The sequence below is a fragment of the Ctenopharyngodon idella genome, chromosome 10 (assembly GCF_019924925.1).
Source record: "Ctenopharyngodon idella isolate HZGC_01 chromosome 10, HZGC01, whole genome shotgun sequence".
Classification (NCBI taxonomy): domain Eukaryota; kingdom Metazoa; phylum Chordata; class Actinopteri; order Cypriniformes; family Xenocyprididae; genus Ctenopharyngodon; species Ctenopharyngodon idella.
Window position 1 is genome coordinate 29,359,285 of NC_067229.1, and position 21,864 is coordinate 29,381,148.

Below are 21,864 nucleotides of genomic sequence, written 5' to 3' on the forward strand. Positions count from 1 at the left end.
GCGGATTGTATGGTATGACAAATTAATGTTAGAGATTAGACTGTACAGAAATTGAAAAATACAGGTAACGCTAATACACACTAAATACACGTAGTCACGCAATGCTGATGCTGTTAACATTTAACAATTTGAAAACAAAGTATAACAATAATAATAATTTGCACGGTTTGATGTGATATGAGCTAATTGATCGTTAGATTTAATCACCATTGGTAGTGCGATTTATTGTAATGCGCTTTTTTTTTCTCAGTTGGTCAGAACAAAAGTGGCAGACATGTTACTTACTTGCTCAGATGACATTTTCCAGTGAAAATTCTTATTTTGGTCATACTTCCAAGACTACAATGTGTGATTCAGTATCGGTATCCACCATTGTGGTGACTAACGGCCACATATTCTCAACCCATGTAAAGATAATTCCTCAAATAACTGCAATTGCAGGTTTCAAACAGAGATGGCGACAGAGGCAAAACCTACGGACTGCAGCTTTAATTTCGTTTAAACACCATTATAATGATCATGTTAGTTGATCTATATCGCGCAATGGGCGCTGCCATGTTAGTTCACAATTCAGAGAATTGGATCTGTCAAATTTACAGCACGTAAATTCATCCACTTCTCCTGAAAATACTTGAAAGTAAGTGCCTGGTGAACTAGGAGAAGAATAGAGTAGTTACCTACCTACCCAATGTGGTGGTGATATGACTAAAACACGTCTTCAAAGTAAATGATTATTATTGCCACTTCCATAGACATCAGTGTGTATTTAACAAACTGTAAATGTATTTTTTGCTAGTACTTATGTGTATTTAAATGCCTGAAACCTAAAATAAAAAGTGTGGTCGAAATCATTAAATAGTTGTGATGTATGAAATGTGCTGAGGGCGTCCATCTCTGATTCAGCACCAGCCAAAGCACGAAAGCACATTTGAATTTAGCACATGACGCACTGAACGTGCTAATCACACCTGTGTGATCGTACTTGTAAAATTCTACTTTGCATATTTCACACAATATGGATTTCACACAATTTAAGCTTGGACAGAAATGTTCAAGAATGATTGAATTAGCTCATTTTAAATCGATTATGCAAAATACCTCCTGGGTATAGTGCATTTTTGATGTGAAATCCCCTTGTGTTAGCAAAGTTAGTTCTTCAGGCTGTTTTTGCTACTTTCTTTCTATGTAACTGACCTCTAGTGATTGTCTAACCTCCATATACCAAAAGCAGGTCACATGTTGGTCATCAGGATGAACTTAGCATAGGTATTTATTTACTTTTTTTGTACCCTGATTTCTGTAAATGGCCTTGATGGACTGAGTAGGATGCTTTGCATTTCGAGAACATTAGAATATATCTATAGTATCATAGTAGACTGACTACTGTTCTGCGCAAAGAAGACCGTTTTCCAATATATGCACCCTTCAACAGTAAAATTCAGATGAACAAAGCCTTTAGGAATGGTTGGCATGACCAGTGTGTAATATGTTTCCATATACTCGTATGGCTGTCCAGGTCTATGAGCCTCGAGCTGGGATGGGCTTAGCTCTGTTTCTGCCGTGATACGACTGGCTGCCTCTCTGCAGTACCTTGGGAATTCTCTGACCCACTTTGCCTTTCGTTTGGAGTTATTTTTTACATATTAGAAGAATAAAACAATGGCAGGCCTCACAATTTCTTTGCTTTTACTTTTCCTCTTTCTTTCTTGCACCTTTGTCACTGTCTGTTTTGCACTGAATTTGAGGAGGTGGTGGTGAAAGGAGAATGGATCAAGGAGTAGTTAGTTTCCTAAAAAACAAAAAAAAACAAATAAAAAGTAACTCTGCTATGAGGAAGATGGGAGTCAAATGCTACTTTAAAGTGTTGGTATTTTGTCAGCCATCCTGCAACGTGACAAACATTGCTCCACGTGATGATTCAAGATTGCAGTGTAACTGGTCAGATGTACTGACAATAAGCTCACAGGTACGTGAGCTTGCACAGCAGTCGCATGTGCACAAAAATTGTCTTTGTCAGCGGATGCTCTCTCAGCAATGTTTGTAGAGGATGGTGCAGTCTCTGGAGATCCAAGTCTGAACTGATGCAAACCTCGATCGTTATTATTCACCTCTTCTTTCACAGAGAGGTCACAGGGGCTGCATTTACACTGGAAGGCCTAATGTACAGATTCGATATTTTGACATGCATTCGATTTTTCTTTTTTCCTGGCTGTTTACATTTACTTAAGACATAACTGACTGTGTTAACCTGCCAGACGCTGTAATGCTGGTGGCCTAATTCGATTGGCCATAACTAGTCTACACTGAAGAAATCAATTGTATGACCGAGTGCATACGTCCTGTTAGGCCTCTGGTCATGTACAGGCCTCGGAAGCATCTCAGCAGGCAGTTTAGGACGCAGAGACCTCACTGATTATAAGCCTTTAATGTTAAGCTGATTAGAGGCTTTAGGTATCTCCGTGCTTTCTGCTGGTAATGCCGGTGTCAAGTACCAGAATCACAGAAACACGCAAATGTATCCTTTAGAGAGACAGTAGCTCTCACTTTCTCATCTTACACAAGCAAATTTCATATAGTGATGCTACTAACTGAACTAGTAGGTAGTGTGACTGTAGCTCATCAATTTACATAATAGTGTAGTTTTTCTAGTATCAAATTTCAGTCAAATGTCAGTGTAGCCAATCGATTAATTTTAGTGAAGGTTCGTTTGAACCATACATGCAGTTGGACAATTTAAAAAAAAAAAAAAAAAATTCACTAACTAATGTCGTCTTTTTGTTGTGAAATATATAGTTAAATTCTGATGTCAGGCAGTTTTAAATATAGGCCTAAATTAAGGTGTTTCTAATTATTACTTGTATTTTATGTAAAAATCTATCTGTTCAAGTTTAATACTGTCACCATAATAAAGATTTTGTACTTTTTTTTTTTTTTTTTCTCTTTTTTTTCTGTGCCAAATAAATATATTCTTTATTGTGAAAAATACTCATTTTCAAAATTACAGCAGAATTTATTTGACACAGAAACAATGAGGATCTCAAATGTGGTGATGGCATTGAACTTTAACAGATATATTTAGGCCCTGTCCACACGAACACAGATATTTTCAAAACCACAGCTTTTTTTATGCGGTTTGGCTGTTCGTCTATACGCAAACGCAGTATCCGGTCACTGAAACCGAACTTTTTTTGAAAAATCTTGCCAGGGTAATGATTTTTAGAAACTCTGGTTACAGTGTAGACGGTGAAACCGGAGATTTTAGCTGCGTCTCATTTCGGAGGCTGAGTCCTCTGGAGGTCGCATTTGAAGGCTGCATACGTCATTGAGGCGGTCTCATTTAAGAAAAATAACCGTTGGATTGCAAAGTAAGAAAGAAAATACAGTATTTTACACCTCACAAGGAATAACCATCAATTTTGTTATGGTTACTTTTCTTAAATAAGACATCCTTGATGACGTAAGCAGCCTTCAAATGCGACCTCCGGAGGACACAGCCTCCGAAATGAGACACAGCATTTGGCTTGTGATGTCGGAACCAGAACTGATAAAAACCGTTTTTTCCAGGCTTCTGATTGGCCAGCATGGCTTTACTGTTAGGATTATATCACCACCTGTTTGTCTGGCATGCCCTTGACAGCACTTCATAGCGTGTTTTTGCATTTTCATGTGGATGCGGGTTTTTTTTTTTTTTTAAACAGAGGAAAAACTCAATTTATATAAAATACCCGTGTGCAGGTGGACCAGGCCTTAAACAAAACTGCATTTACAAGAAATACAAACTGCCCATTTTACCAAAAAATTACCTAAAAATACTTTTAGTAGCACAAGTTACTAACAAAACATAGCTACTACTTTGTACTTTCTATCAGATGATGATATTTATCAAGGTATTGCCCCTTTAAATAGCCACAAAGTAGTAACTTAGAAACTTGTATTGTTGCCGTAACTAGTTTTTCAGCTGGGTAGTTTTGACTCTAAATTTTTTACATTTTAAAATTGTAGCTTTCAAAGGTACAAGTGTTGATACAGTGGTGCAGTGTGTCTCTTAATTCCAGGACTCACCGAAACCGATTTCATGATTAACATTACCACCGTCTGTCACACTTAGTACACCTTGAGATAAGCTCAGCTTCTCATGTACAGTCACTTTTGATAGAGTAAGGTGGCTTTGACCGAGTCAACCTCTGCTTATTAGCAAGTTTGCAGCTGTTTCCTGTTACGGCTGTAAAGCGGAGCGGTTAAGAGACAGCAGCTGCGTTAAAAACAAGTGAGGTGAGAACACAAACTGCACTGAGCGTCAAGCTTGGCCTCTGATCGCAATGTCTCTTAACACCTAGGAGTGGGAGGGAGCCAGTCTCCATGGTAACTGCAGGAGTAAAATAATTGGGCTTGGCCCAGATTGTGTAAAGAGTGATGAACGGAAGAGGGGCTTTTCTCCCCCTTTTTTCTCCTGTTTTGTTTCTAACATTCTTTGAGCAATGCACATGTATTCTAAATCTAGTGAAAAACTCTTCAACATCACAGCTGTGTCTTACTCGACTAGATTAACCGCTGTAATCTGTACTGCCGAAACCCTGCCTAGTGGCTATTACATCACTTTTTAATTTAGTAATTTGTCTTTATTTCAATAAACGAGTCAAAGCCCTCACATAATACCCATAATCTTTGCCCTTTTTTTTGCCTGACTTGGATGTGCATGTTAAACCAGTGTATGATTTCTTTGGCACTCAATGCAGGATGAGAGAACATGCAAAGGTAAATATTTTGGCTCTTGGGCAAATGAGACCCAGACGTTGAGTGTTGGTTTGTTTTATGGATGGTTGAAGCTCGCTTGAGCTCTATATTGAGCAGGGGGCCGTGTTTTTAGACTATGAACAGAGAACTCTTTGTGAGGGGAAAGCTTGACCCGTTCAGACTGGGTGTCTTATCGATTTCAGTTCCACTGTTCCTGTTCAGGCCTGACTTGAGTGGATTGTTCGAACTCTAACACTAACAAGAAGTGAATGTGAAGTTAAGCTTTGTGGTGTTCCACAGATGAGGAAGTTCATTCAGCTAGTGTCACTGAGCAGTTAAATGTGTCTAAATGGTTAAATATGTCTGGCTGTCAGTGTGTCACTCATTGTACGAAATAAGCAGTGAGATGCTATGCAACTGTATGATCAATCTTATCTTTCGCTTTGGAAAGTTTAGAAAGTGGAAAAAATTTACAGTAACATTTAATTTGTTAACATTAGTTAATGCCTTATTTATTTATTGCATGCATTTATTAATTTAATGTTAAAAATGCACTAGTATAGAAATTAACATTTCAAGTTGTATGTACATTACTGTTTAATGCACAAGTTTGAACACTGAACAATAGTATATTTCTAAATTATACAGGATGTTTATTTATACATGTATTTTATGTGTATTATATACACTAACTTGTATTAATTAATGCTGTTAAACAATGGTTGTACATTATTTCATGATACATAATGAATTATTGAATTAAATATTTTGATAAATGGGTAATACTTTACAATGAGATATACTGGTAACACTTTACAATAAGGTTTCATTAGTTAACATTAGATTACTATAGTAAACATGAACTAATAATGAACTGCACTTCTACAACATTTGTTAATCTTAGTTAATGTTAATTTCAACATTTACTAATACATTATTAAAATCAAAAGTTGCATTTGATATCATTAGTTAATGCAATGAACAGCTGGATTTTTATTACCTAACATTAACAACGATTAATTAATACTTGGACAAATATATTGCTTCTTGTTAGTTCATGTTAATGCATTAACTAATGTTAATAAATGAGACCTTATTGTAAAGTGTTACTGATATATTCTGTTATAATAATTGTTACAGTATTTATTAATCTTTTTTAACATTAGTTAATAAAAATGAAACTGTTCAATGTTAGTTCATGTTTGCTTGGGTCCATTAAATAATATTATCAGATACAACTTTTGATTTCTATTAATAAATGTTGAGATTAACATCAAGATCAATAAATGGTTCATTTGTTAGTTCATGTTAACTCATAGTTAAGTAATGTTAACAAATGTAACCTTAGTGTAAAGTGTTGTTATGCAATTTATAAAATGTTTGGTTGTTTTTCCAGGAAAAAATATGGAATTTATGTACCATGAAATATACTGTGGTATTTACTGTATATACCATGAAAATTATACATTCGTGATGAGTTTTTGATCATATTGGTCATCCCTCCTATGGTCATCCGCTTCCTATTTTCCCAGTGAAAAATCATGAATGAATACATGCCCGCCTCACTAAAAGTCAAAGGCACTTAAATGGTTCTGCAAGATAAGAGGTTCTATTTGAGACACCTGAGCCGGATAATCTCTGGGTCGTTTTCATGTGAAAATCATCTTCAGAGCAGCTACAGTTAAACACTTCAACCCTTTTGGCGCACTTCACCAAATTGCTACCAGCATTACTATTCTACTCGAACAGTGTTGTGGCAAAGTTAGGGTCAAAAGTCCTGATCTGTCTGATAAAACATACTGTTGAGGATTATTTTCCTCTCGGGCAGGAAGAGATCTGGCTCTTCGCTATAATAGCTTTGCTAAGCCATTGTCTGCGGGAGTCAGGACTAACAATCCTGCTTTGGCAGTGGAGAGTACTGCCTTATTGCTCAAACAGGGCTGGAACGCTCTGCGCGAGATCTCTGCAGGATGCGTCTGGTCTCATGGAAGGCGTTTGGAACCTGGTGAGAAGCTGTATTTGTTGAATGGCAGAGGAGAATGGTTTTATCATTCACTAGTTAGCGAGCTTTTCACAGCAGAGGCCATCGGCACGACTCCGACCTTTCGTAGGCGAACCAGAATGAGTGTGCAGGTGCTTGTGTGACTACGCCCGTCTCAATCCTTGCTTGAACATGGCTGAAACACTGCTATATTTAGCACAGAAAATGTGGATGTGTTAAAACGATAGCTAAAGATCATTTAGGGAAAAAAAGGGGGAGTTTTATATTTTGGTTCAGGTTTTCACTTGCTAGTTAGCAATTTTGTCTGCGTTCAAGGGGACTAGACTAAATGGAAAAAAATTAAATATTGGTAATTGAACTCGGAATGCTGTTCAGTGTGTTGTGTTCTCAGGTGATAAATTAAACTCTTAAAAATAAAGCTTCCAAAAGAGGGATTTTGAAGTGATGCCATAGAAGAACCTTTTTTGGTTCCCTAAAGAACCTTTTACTTTACTTTAAAGAACCAGTGTGAAGAACATTTTTATAATCTGAAGAACCTTTTTCCACTATAAAGAACCTTTTGTTCATTGGAAAGGTTCCATGGATGTTAAAGGTTCTTCATGGAACCATCGATGCCAATAAAGAACCTGTCATCGTATAGTTCTTTGACTTCTTAAATATTACAGCTGAACAAATTTTGCTATTTTTGTTAATAATAAATTGCATCAACACAGCTGACATGTTTAGCTGTTGTAGCTGATAGATGTTGTGTGCATGAATTAAAACAGTCAGAACAAGTCATCTAATTAAACGTCACTGTTTCGGTCGATAAATTTGGCCCTGCAGAACAATTTTGACAAAAAACGAAAATTAATTTGTGTCAAATATTTTCGTTTGCCAAAATTAACACAAAATTGAACTTCCAAAGCTAGAAGCGATTTCGTTGATGAGTTGACATGGAATATTTTTAGGCCTTGCTCTCTTTTTTTCATCTTTATTTTCACTCTTTATCCTTGTGCTTATCCCTCTCCTCTCTGTGTGTTCAGATGCAGTCGTCAGCTCTCTGAGGAGAACATCTGGATGTCTAAGGCTGGCACTGTTAATTAGGGCTCTCTGCAGTCAGTCACTCTGTTCACACTGATGTGCTGAAGCCTTTTAATGGATTTTCATGGTCATTTGAATTAACAGAAAAGAATCTGTTCAGTTAAATTCATAAACACATTAAAATTCTGAAAAGGCAGAAATAAAACGAGTCTTGGCCAAAAATGAATATGCGCTCGTGTTCTTTGCAAGACTGTTGTAGTGTGTCCAAAATCTTTGTTGGCATTCATGTTTATAGTCTTTGTTTTTGAATCCATATTTTGTACTAATGGTGGAATCTCATGAAACCTGTCAAGAACGTGTTCAGGTCATAATTAAAATTAAAGAAATTATATTTTTGATTAAAGGAAATTAATCTTATTTTCAAGAAACTTAAGTTTTTCCTTTTTATTTTGCATTGAGCCATGATTTTCATGACATATACTGTATATATGGGTCATATATTTATACACACACACACACACACACACACACACACACGTTTGTTTTTGTGAATTGTGGGGACATTCCACAGGCCTAATGGTTTTTATACTGTACAAACCGTATTTTCTATCGCCCTACACTACCCCTACCCCTTAACTGTGCACATTTTTACTTTCTCAAAAAAAAAAACTAATTCTGTATGATTTATAAGCCTTTTGAAAAATGGGGACATGTAGTAATGTCCTCATAAGTCACCCTCTCCTTGTAATACCTATGTCATACCCATGTCATTATACAAATTTTTGTCCTGATATGTCACAAAAACGCACGTGCACACGCGCACACACACACGCGCACACACACACACGCACACACACACACGCACACACACACACACACACACACACACACACACACACACACACACACACACACACACACACACACTGTATATTTTAGCAGAGCACTTTTCCTGCTGTTCCTGCTGAAATAATCTGGCCTTTTGCTTTAACCATCTACATGAATTTAAGCAGTAAGGCCAATTAACTAAAAACCGCTTACAACCATTTTGTGGGAATTTTTTGAATTTTTTTTTTTCTTCAATATTTTGTGGCAAATCCTTTTTACTTCCTCTATAAAACATTAAAATAATGCTAAAGGGACAGCATTTCCTGCAAGCTAAAGGGCACTAGTACTTCATAATAATGGCATCCCTGACCTTTATAGCTGCTGACAAGAGAACATTAGGGTTTGGCCCGCAGATTCTCCTCAATGTTCTTCTAAGTGAGTTGCAGTCAGACTGGTTTGTCAATTGGCATTCAGATGGTGCAATCTCATTCTTTGGAATGCTGAACGTTTTCGTTGTTTTCACAAAGGTCTGAAACAACATGTTCAGAAGGGCGTTAGCCTTTTTTTCAGGAAGAACTAAATCTGACAAGAAACAAGTTTGTCCTGAAAAAGCTGTCATGTGCAAGAAAACAATCAGGGGAATCTAGTTTATTTTTTCCATGCGTGCCGTGTAGTGAGTCGGGGCTTTATGGCTCAATGGCAAAAGAATCCGTTTATATGATATCCAGTGTCCTAGCTTAAGTAGGCGTCTGTAGATTACATCGGCCTTTATCAATTAAAATTTATAACACAGACACCGTCTGCTTGACATGTATCCCACAGTAGAGCTATTCTCATCTGGAAAGTGACCTTTTCTCCAGTATTCAAAGTGGAGCGCTGTGTGGGAGACGTTGTCTAAGAGCACTAATTGAATTTCACTTTCCATCATCACCACACGCTCCTCTTTACTGACGATCCCGCTTGGCTCATCACACATGTGTGGAGTTAGACAGATTTAGACGCAGGAATAACACTCCTCATTGTGACAAATATATAGACTAATTTTGTGTATATGCCAGAGTTCTTGGGATTGCTTTCATACCTTAAGAGCTTATTTATTATCAACTTTATTTGGAAACATTATTGGATTTGGAGAAGGGCAGGATGGTTAAGTAGTTGTCTGAAAAAGGACTAGTTTTATATATAAATAAAAAGCTTTTGACGGATGTGATAACGTGTGTAAGGAGTGAACTATGTTTGACTTTTGTGTAATTATAAAATGAGCTGGAGACTTTTGAAATGCTTTTTGTGTAGTTCATTATACTTCATTTACAGAATAAAGATTATTTCGTGGCTTAAATTAATTACATGTTACTCAGAGACTGAGACTTGTCAAAAATGTTACATTCAGCTGTTGCAAATTCATGGATTTTTGAAAATCAAGTTCATTTTGTACTAGGAAATAGTGGTTTTGATGCACAAATTTGTTTTTATTGTCTCTTATAACAAAAATCTTTTATTTAAACCCATTAAAATACAGAACCTGTTGTAAATAAAATCACTTTAAAACTGTTGTTTCATTGTTTAATATATATATTAGGGGTGTAATGGTACACAAACATGATGGTTCGGTACAGCAGGGGGGAGAAAACTAAATGTAATATTTTTTTTCTTTTTCATTAAACAGTGGTTTATTGAACAAATTGTTTATTTTGTCTCTTTCTTTAAATAAATTCAATTATAACATTTTCTTAAGGACAAAAAAAAAAAAAAATCTATTGCAGCTAATGCTGTAAACTACAGGGTGCCCTTTCTTGCACATTACTATAATATTAAAGGTTACAATTAACAACAGAGCCCAAACTATTAAATTCAGTTGCTATTTGTTTTTAGATATAATAATCAACACTCAAAAAAAGTAAATTGCACATAAGGCAGGTTTTGCATTAACTTCTAAATCTAATTATAAAATTATTTTTCAATTATTTTTCTACTTCATTTTTGAATTATTTTTCTACTTCAAATATAATCATTTACAGTTACTGTTATAACTTGTTTTCATGACATTTATTTAAACATATTAAATAATTAAGACATTACTAACAAGTAAAGTAAATATAATGAATATATAAGCTAATATAGTGCATATATTTAGTGAAATGCTCCCCTCTAGAATTAATTTCTCTAATGAACTAAAATGCTGTGAACATTAAATGACTTGCCTGAGGTAAATGTAATGCTACGTGCACTCAAAAAAATGAACTTTCACTGTTTCACTCAAACCACCCTTGTTCACATTACTTAAAAAACTCATGTAACTACATGAATGTAATTTAACTGTGTTGTTTCTACTAAAAATAAGTATTGTTAGCTTAACTTAGTGTTTGTTCAGTCAACTTAAAATTGCTGAGTGAAACGCACAAATTAATGTTGACATAACTAACTGGGCAGTGGATCCGTAGTTTCCAGCATGCTTTGCAAGGGACTGCATTAGGAAAGTAAATTTTGGGATTAAAGTGTTATTTTATGCGTTTTTCAGTAAAGGGAAAGATGTTGTTAGTTTATGTTAGTGTTTAATGTTCAGTTATGTTGGACATTTAGAGGAGTTTCTGTAATGTTTTTGAATTTTGTGGTTACCATTATGCGGAAGAGTGTCGCCTTTGTTTAGGCTGTGAGCCTCATATATGCTTGCTTAGGATGGAATTCTTGCTCTCAATTCAATTGGGTTTGTTCAATTAGTTATATTTTGAGTGCATTTTGTAGAGAAACTAGTTCATTTAATAAGGTAAATTAAGTCAATAAATCTGTTCACCTTATGTGATAAACAACATTATTAAGTAAACTGCACATATAAATATTATGTAACAGTGACATTCAAACAATTTGTATTTACTTTAATTTTGTCAGCTTTACTTGAATTTCTTTTGTTCATTCAACTAAATAGTTATTTGTACAAATTACTCAATATAGTTACGTGGAACCACTTGACACTTCTTTTTTTTAAGTAAATCCAACAATTCATTTTTTTGAGTGTGAGATATTATTCTCAAGCTGTTTATTGGTGGGGGGTTTTTTGCAGTTGAAACACTGGTTGAGAGATTACATGCATAGATGGTCTGTTCTTCTTCTGCACTTTTTCCTTTTGTGGTGGTTAGCAAACAGCATTGCATTATTCAGGATTGGAGCGTGAATTGCCTGTGACTGACTGTATTTGTCATCTGACTGTATGCAAATATAATATAATATAATATAATATAATATAATATAATATAATATAATATAATATAATATAATATAATATAATATAATATAATATAATATAATATAATATAATATAATATAATATAATATAATATAATATAATGTGTGTCTGTGTCCGTAACGCGTGACCAGCAAAAATTGTGCCCAAGTTGTTTTTCACTTTTAATTTCTTGTTTTTTTTTTTTTTTTTTTTTTTTTTATATATAAAACTTTATTAGTTTAATCTTGACAGAAAGCAATTAAAATTAATTGTCATGGCCTCCATCTTCATGAGGTAGCCATTATTCACTTCTGACTTCAGATTTGTTTTGCTGGATAATTGAGTGTGCAGCACTTTGTATCATAGCAGCTCACATAAGAGTGTAATTATTGATGTTTGAATTAGAGCTCTGCATTGATCACACTTCTGCTAATGCCTCTATTTTAGTGCAGCTTGATCAATGTGGCACTAGGACTTGTTGAAACACCAGCTTCACATCAATGCAGTCTTACAGAACAACTGCAGTGTGCTTCCATATATCATCACAATATTTAGTCATAAACACCATTGCGCTTTCATTGTATTTCACGTGTCTCATTAGGTCTTCTGTAGCTCAGTGTAATATTGATGAAAATGATGTCTGACAATAAACATTTACAGCTGTAAAATACACGACCGTTTCATCTGACTTTTTGCCCCTTATTTTTTGTCTATTATGGTTCTTTCCTTCCTTTTTTTCCTTTGCTTCCTTCCTTTCCTCTTATTCACTTTCTTCCCCTTCCTTCGTTTTCTTCCATTGTTCCTGATCTTCATACTTTCTTTTTTTTGTCTATTATGCTTCTTTCCCGTTTTCCTTTTTTGCTTTTCTTGCTATTTATCTGTATTATGCTTCCTTCCAATTCCTCTTATTCACCCTTTCTTCCTGTATACTTCCTTCTTTTTCTGACTCGTTTCCATCCTTCTTTCCATCCTTTTATCCTCCTTTCCCATCTTTCCTTTTCTTTATACTTTATTTTTGTATTATGCTTCCTTCCATTTCCTTTTATTCACCCTTTCTTCCTGTATACTTCCTTCTTTTTCTGACTCGTTTCCATCCTTATATCCTCCTTTCCCATCTTTCCTTTTCTTCATACTTTATTTTTGTCTTTTACCCTTCCTTCCTTCCTTCCTGTACTTCCTTTCTTTCTGTTCTTCTTTCTGTTCTTCTTTCTTTTATACTTCCTTCCATCCCTCTTATTCACCCTTTTCTTCTGTTACTTCGCTCCTTCCTTCCTATCTTTAGTCTTTCCTGTTCTCCGTACTTTCTTTTTGACTCTTTTATGCTTTCTTCCTTGCTTTTTTTATTTTTGCTTTTATTCCCCCTTTCTCTTTTATGCATTTCCCTGTCTTTCCTTCCTACGTTAATCGTTCTTTCTTGCTGTTATTCTATAAGGTTATATCGTAATGTTCTTCTTCTATTACTCATCAATTATTTTTCTTTCTTGTGTTCCTTTTGTCTCTTTTGCTTCCTTATTTCCTTGTTATTCCCTCTTTGTTTTCCTTGTTTCCTAATTTCTCTTGCTTTCCTCTTATTCACCCTTTGTCTATCGATGGATAAAAAGGCACTGTATGGCTCATAGATGCAGTTACTGGTAGATTAATTTTTCAATTGTAAAGATTAGAGATGGCCCATTGTCACCCGTCTCCCGGCAAAAACAATTTTCTCTGCCTTATTTATCATCAAACAATCAGGCGTGCCGCTCCGCTAGTCACTGCAGTGATATTGAAGCGCATAGAGAGACCCTGCGCCACTACCAGTTTAGTCTTGGCAAAATGCCCATTGATGGAGGTGTAGCATGAAACACACGGGCGGTCAGTTTCAAGAGTGCTCAGACGCAGCGGTTGAGTGCCCACTAGAGACTGAATTATAATTTTGGAATTGGATGGAAAGAGCTTGTGTTTAACAGTATTGTTTTCATCCATTGTGCTTCCAAGACTAATAAATGGTAGATTTGTATAACCCACAACTGCTTTTATTTTCACTTTCCTCACTTGATCCTTGACTTGAACATTGTCAGGGTTTCAGAACAGATTGCAGGCTGCTTCCATCAGGCCAGTTGAAATTATTACATAATTGCCTTATCTCAAATGTTTGACAACTGTGATAATTGTGCACTTAAAATTCCAGTCGCATGTTGCCATTTTAGATAAGGGCTTTCAAATGAGAAAAAGTGTTTCTGTCTGTTGTTTGAATATTTTGAATAATACTTCTCCAGATATATTTATCATTGTGACCCTCTGGAATATTTGTTTTGGAAAATTGAAAAAAAAAACAAAAAACATTTATTTCTTTTAAATTCTATGTGAATTAAAAGACATTTTAGTACATGTATTAAGCTCGCATAGACAATGACATGAACCAAATAGACTAGGGCTGCATGATATTAGAAGAAACTGACATTGCAATTACAATTTTTTTTCTGCAGTATATTTTGCTATGTGAACAAATACACAAATTTTCAGCAGATGATTTAAAGGATTAGTTCACTTTCAAATGAAAATTAGCCCAAGCTTTACTCACCCTCAAGCCATCCTAGGTGTATATGACTTTCTTCTTTTTGATAAACACTCTCTGAGATATTTTAATAAATATCCTGACGCATCAGAGCTTTATAATGGCAGTGAGCGATACCAACGAGTTTGAGCTGAAGAAAGCGTCTCCATCCACATCCATCCATCATAAATATGTATCCGGGGGGTTAATAAAGGCCTTCTGAAGCGAAGCAATGCATTTGTGTAAAAAGAAAAAAATCCATATTTAACAAGTTATAAAGTAAAATATCTAGTTTCCTCCAGACTGCCTTCCGTATTCAAATTACCAAGAAAGTGTAAAACTCTCACAGTTAAAAAAGCTTATGCTATGTCCTACGCCTTCCCTATTCAACTTATGGAAAAAGCTTAACTGATGTGACGTCAGTTTACACTTTCGTCGTAAGTTGAATACGGAAGGTGGTCTGGCGGAAGCTAGATATCTTACTTTATAACTTGCTAAATAAGGATTTTTTACACAAATGCATCGCTTCGCTTCAGAAGGCCTTTATTAACCCCCCCAGATACACATTTATGATGGATGGATGTGGATGGATGCACTTTCTTCAGCTCATACTCGTTGGTATCGCTCACTGCCATTATAAAGCTCTGATGCATCAGGATATTTAATAATATAACTCAGATTGTGTTCATCAGAAAGAAGAAAGTCATATACACCTAGGATGGCTTGAGGGTGAGTAAAGATTTGGGTAATTTTCATTTGAAAGTGAGCTAACACTTTAATAGTGTGTTTTTTTTTTTTTTTTTTTGGAAACAATTATTCATTCTAGAATGACTGGAAAATTTTTACTCTGAAGACTTTTTAAGTGTGAACTATCCTTTTAGGATTTAATGATTTGGGGGAAAAACTTGTAGGTATAGTGTATATATAGTATATTTTTTACAGGCCACATTCCCACTGTTCTGACCCATTCAATGTGTCTATAAAATAATAATAATTACCTATGCATTATTCACTTTCCAAACCAGTAGTGGTGTTTTGTTTCTAAATGAATCAGTGTTATTGACTGATTCATTTTAGAAAACTGTTCAGTGACTTGATCATGACAGCTTTAGCTTCAATGTGTTAATTACAGATATTGATGAAAAATTTCCAAACAACAACAACAAAAAAAGTGAGACAGCTGCTTTTTGAGACTTTAGAGAATATTAATAGAAGCAGTAAAGTGCTGGATTCACATTGTAAGTTCTGTTTTATTATAATGCCAGTGGCCTTATATTGTGTTGTTTTGGTTGACGGCCAGTTACACACAAGCACTCAATGAATCACATGATTGAATTAAAAAAAAAAATATTGCTTGTTGAGGTGTATTACTTCCAGCTCCAAATGTAGATCATGGAGCAACGGTCTAGTGATTATTGGTCAGATGGTGGGTTGTCCAGTGGAAATGGATTTACCCCATGACCAACAGTGGATGGTGATTTTATGATCATGGCAGCAGTTATTGTTTACAGAGCTGGGAGGTTGTGCCATTTTCACTGCGCACCGGCTCGCCACCCACCCACACAACCCACCCCCCGCAGCGATGGAGTTGAGTGATCATATGGTAGACTAGTGCAGAACTGCTGTGTGAATCCGTACTGCTCCTGTTATCTGTATTTCTCACTCTCTGCCATCTGGATCTTGCATGGTGCGGTGGACAACAACCACAGGGTCAGTGTGATAAAGCGAGCGCTATGTTGTTGTTCTCCCACCGGAGCCCATTGAGGGAACGGTAGATGTAGAACCCCGGATCAGCAATGATTCAGAGAGCGCTGAGGTGATGTTTAAAAGCAGTCCAAATTGTGCATTCAAACACAATGAGTGGAGTGATCTGTTACTGCTATTAAATATCTCACACCACAAGTTGAGAGCCACAGTTGCTTGTGCTAAGTTTATTATTATTATTATTTGAATATATTTTTAAATTGCAATTTATTCCTGTGATCAAAGCTGAATGTTCAGCATCATTCCTCCAGTCTTCAGTGTCACATGATCCTTCAGAAATCATTATAATATGATGATTTGATGCTCAAGAAACATTTACTATTATTGTCAATGTTGAAAACAGTTTGTGCTGCTTAATATTTTTGTGGAAACTGTCATGCTTTTTTTTTTTTTTTTTCCTCCGGATTCTTTTATGAACAGAGTTCAAAAGAACAGCAATAAATTTGAAAGTTACCGAGGCAATATTTCTAATTTTCGTTTAGTTTAACATGATGTACTAAAAGTGAAATAAAACTGAAATAAAAAATTAATAACAATATATCTCAGTGATACTAAAATAACACTGACATGAACAGGGTCCAAAATTAACCAACCACTTTCCACCTTCTCTCTGACAGTTTGTGTTACTGCAAATATATGTAAATGACCTCTGTTGTGATAAACGATCTGGGAGGTCGGTGGAGAAACCGTTAAGTTCTGAGCATTGTTGACAATACGTTTTCTGTTTAGCGTGATATGGCCCCATTAAAACTTAACGTGACAATGTATTACAGTGGCAGTCATGAATGCAACACTTTTGTGTCTTGTCTGTGTTTCTCCAACCCAGTAGTCATTGTTTTATACTCCTGTGAATGGATTAATGAATTATCCTCTCTTTTAACAGGTCCAGATACGACAACGTCTGTCCTCCGTGAGCAGGTGCTGGAGAGGGCCAGGAAGTGAGCGCTGACGGTACGTGACCTCTCTCTCTTGACCTTTCAAACAAGGCTGTCCTGAGTGGGTCAGGCTGGGGTTAGGCACATATATCAGTAGTACTCAAGACCACCAGACCATTCTTGGTTCTGTTTGCTGGAGTTTATTTTGAGTACGTGCTTTATGGGTGTGGAGCACACAGAAAATCTTCCCCCACTGCTTATTTTGGGAATAATTAGTACAGTGTGGTCTGGATGCAGTTCAAGTGTTGAAATCTTAGTTTGTTTGAATGTATTTGCCCTCACCGCCTCTGGTGTGTGTCGATGAAACATAATTGTGTTATTCAGAAATGGCATGTTTTAAACCCTTCACAATCCATATGGCCACTTGGATGTGTTCCCATTGAACTTTGAGGAGGATTGTTGGTTTAAAGGCTTGTTTCTGTGCACCACTTTGAATCATGGAGATGTTTAGTTAAACGTAACCTGTTTACTCCTGAGAGCCTCTCTGAACTTCAGCCTATGTTTAAATTTTGTGAAATAAAAGTCGAAATTCAACATGTGAACATCAAAACATGCAAATTCAGAGCAAGGGCTTAAACTTTTATTTTGAAATAGCAATGAACAACAATTTGCATATTTAGAAACATATTTATGGATTCTCCTGTGATGGCGTAGATTTAAGAATGACTTGCATTACGAATCTGATGAAGTAGCGCACACCGTGTTTCCAGATGAATGTTATAAGCAACCCAAACTCACAATGATAACATTGCATCTATGAATCACAAAGCGCGTCAGACTTTATGCACGTTAATGGAAACCCAACCAAACCCTTCTCTGTGAAACCAGCAGTGCATATATTTATTTAACTGAATCGCAGCCTTTGTGATTTTACAATAGCACTATGCTATATTATGATTTTAAATGGTTTTATATATATCGCGCAGCCTTAGAAAACATCTAATGATGTGGTTCATGGATTCTCGTCTGTGAAATGTGCCACTTCCGGTAGTTTGTTACTCGACACGAGTAAATTGCAATCGAGGATTATTTAAAAACGAAAACTCGACTTTGAGGAATCATGACAGTCTATATTTCTAGTCTATATTTATAGTCTATATTTCTAGTCTTATATTATATTATATTATTTATAATGTATAACCTTTTATGTTATATTATATAATTATTACTGTTATTATTATTATTATTATTATTATTATATATTGAGCAGCACTACAAACAAGCACAGCAAACATGTTTTTTGAATCGCATTTTAAATCGCCATTGCATTTCTTATTAGAAAAAATGCCAATTTGTTTTTTTTCTCCAAATGGTGCAGCCCTAACAGATGGTTTCATCGCCATATCAATTTCGGAACAGTCTCAGTTTGTTCTGTTCCGATGGGTTACTTATGTAGAGTCCTCAACACCACTCATGATGTACAACTGAAACCTCTACTAGAGACCAAACATAGACTACTGGCAATGTAATCACACACCTTTATGTCCACACAGGGATGGCTCATTTTCAAGTATCCACTGACACAGGAAAGGCCCATTTATCATGGGTACTAAGATGTAATTGCGAAGTTAAGTGTCTAGGGCACAAAATAACCAAGTAATGGTTGTGGCTGGCATTGATCTTGCCTTGGCATGGGCAGAAATTTACCAATCAAACCTTGTCTGCTCGCTTTGGCTCTTTGTGCAGTGGAGTGGATGTTGAGAGCAGTTCTATTGCTCCTTTCGGACTTGGTTCAGGTAATGGAGTGTATCGCTGTTCCGGCAGACCAACATGCTCTGACTTCCTGCCCAAATGGTGGCTAATCAGTCTCCGCTGGTTTGAACTACAAGGGTGAGCAAGTTGCGAAGACTAACAACTTGTGTCTGCTTGAGTCCACTTTGCTCTTCTGTCTTGTAACCCTCGATTCATTAGCAGTAGAGATGAATGAACATGATTCTCCGGCCCAAACTGGCCCAAACCCTGCCGTCATCACTCTACTCCCACCAGGATGCTTTACGGACCGGATGCCAAGCCCCGCCCTCAGAACCACACATTGACACACATGCACACGGTATGGCCAATCCACGTGAGTGTATTCCCAGGCTACCTCTCATATTCCTGCATGCTCGTCTCTCTCGATCAAACACACACACACTCTCTTTCGCCGCAGTGTCCTTGAGAATCCAATGACTTTGGCAGCCCGCGCCTCTATCTCTGCGGTTTTAGTACATCTGACATTTCAGTATTAATTGTTCATCGTCCGTGTAGCATCTGACTAATGTTGGTTTATTCTCCACATATTTTTTTGTCATCAGTTAACATATTTGACATCTTTTAGAGCAGATATTGTACATTTAGTAAACTTATTTCTTGAAGCCATCTTTTGATCAGATACCACTTTTTAATTTTTATTACTATATAAATAAAACAAAAATAATGAAATGGATAATGAAATTATTTAAAAAGTCAGTGTGTAGTAGTAATAATAATAATAATAATAATAATAATAATAATAATAATATGGTAGTAATACTTAAAGATTATTTTCATATTGTCCTTTTCCACAGTATCTTTATATCTATGGATTTTTTAAAAAATCCAAAATCACCATCTTTTACAATAGTTCTTTGAAGCCTTTCTCTTTCTTGAACCTCTCTTTCTGAAATCAGATAAAACATATTATTATTATTAATAATAATATTAATAATGTATCAAACCCGGTAATGTATTTTATTTTATTACAAATATAAATACAAAAATATTATTCATTATTATTATTATTATTATTATTATTATTATTATTATTATTAACAACAACAACAACAACAACAACAACAATATTTTTTGTATTGTTCTTATCCTTATATCTGGAATTTTTCCAAAACTCCATTTAATCAGAAATCACCATCTGATGTATGACATCAGTTTTTTTCTCTTTCTTTGTCATTTCCTGTGAAGGAGTCTGTGCTACTGTATTTCATTGTGTAGTCTTTGTTCTCTGTCAGGCTTTGTTCTTCGCGTCTCATATCTGTTTTTCATCATTTTCAGATGTGTTTTGGATTGGACTGAATATGTATGTCTTGAAAGGGCTGTTCAGTGGAAGACATGAACATGAGCTGCTCTCAGAGAGGAGGACACTGTTCTGCCTGAAGCTGCTTGAATTTCTGATTAAAACTGTCTGCCGGTGGGACTCCTGGAGTCGCCGACCGCTACTGATGAATACAGATAAACACTGATACACGAGAGATGCTCGCTTCCTTAGCTGAGTGCAATATGAATAATACGCATGTGCAAAACTACATTTTTAAAATCGGCAGGAATGTAACTTTTTTTTAATTGATACAGCTGGTAACCGTAACAGTGAAAAATATAGCGATGTAACACAATGGCCGAATACATCGCATTATGGAAGTTAAATGATGCAAAGCCATTTCATGCTGTCTTTAATCTTACTGTGTGAAGTTGCAGGTTGTGTTGGAGTGTTAGATTGAGTTTTGTTCTGTCAGTGGACAGACAATGCGTCTGTTTTACAGTGTGGTAATATACCATCTCAATCCTCAGCCTCTCACTGCAATAAGAGCCGTTCCATCTGTCGGTCTCTCTCTCCTCCTGTCTTCCATTCGTCGCTCCCTGGGAATCAGGGAGCTGCTACTGGAAGGATGTAGCCATGACGACAATTCCCGCGGGATAAGTCGGCACAGAGCTTCACTTTTTTTGCCCATCTTACCATGCAATCTCTCTTTTCTCTCCCAGTTTGTCTTATTGGCCTGACAAGAAATGGTGTATTTGTGTTACCCCAAAAAGTCTGGACAATACTCGTAGGAATTGAAAAATGGAAAAATATAGAATTAAAAAATAAAAGAAAAGAAAAAAAAAATATTGATGAATAATTATTAATAGAAATAAAAATAGAATAGTGCAAAACTAAGGACGTAAGCAGTCATTCCTGTGAAATGAGCCGACACAAAGCCTCCCTTTTTTTTTTTTTTTTTTTTTGTAGTTGTGTTCTCTCTCTCTCTCTCTCTCTCTCAGTATGTACCTCCACTCATTGTCAAAGCACATAACATTACAATAATGTAAACAACTTACAGAGCTCTAGTTGACTGCTGCAGATTCATTTCGCCGTTTATAGTGTTGACAAAAACGCGTAAGTCGGAGTCTGACGACGTGAACAGCTTTGGGTAGAATGTCACAGGTATATGCCATCTAGTAATTACAGTTACGACATGGCGTGAACGCAGCATAAGCTTGTTGTTTTGGTTCAGGCGGTTGCCGTTTGTTTGTGGTGCTCTGTGACTGTCTGTCTACAACTCTGCAACGTTTGATGCATGCACGAGCAGGGTGCACTGAGGTATGGAAATACATATGTTGACAGGCAGGTAGGACATCGTATGCAATGACTGGACAAAGTCGGACTGAATACAATGATTGGACAAACATTTTTTGGTCCTGAGACTTCCACAGAAGATATATGTACATGTTTTAATATTTAGACCACATCTATTATCGCAGTCAGGATGTGAAAAGAGTTTCAACCAGTATAACAAAGTGTTTATAAAACAAATTGCCTACCCTACCTTTAATACATTGAGAAATCAAATTTTCCTTGATCTTTTGACATAAGAGGTCATTGTACTATAAAAAATATCCTGTAAGTTCCAGAACTCAAAACTTCCTTGTTAGTCCAAAAACAGCTTCTATTGAAACCAAGCTTAGAAAGAAAAGCAGTTCATGACCCCTTTAAAAAATGTATACAATGATAGTTAAAATAAAACAAAACCAAATAAAAAATAAAAATAAATAAATAAAATAACTATGAATAATTATAAACGGAAATAAGAAAATA

At 35.8% G+C, this 21,864-nt stretch overlaps 1 protein-coding gene across 5 annotated transcripts in view; it reads left to right on the forward strand.

Moving 5' to 3' along the window:
* The window catches only part of strbp (spermatid perinuclear RNA binding protein), a 98,112-nt gene that overhangs the window by 15,489 nt on the left and 60,759 nt on the right, over positions 1–21,864 (forward strand). For all 5 annotated transcript variants that reach the window (XM_051911415.1, XM_051911414.1, XM_051911416.1 and 2 more), the window contains exon 2: positions 16,988–17,055. The gene's annotated coding sequence lies outside the window, so the exon portion shown is untranslated. The remainder of the gene's footprint in view (positions 1–16,987; positions 17,056–21,864) is intronic.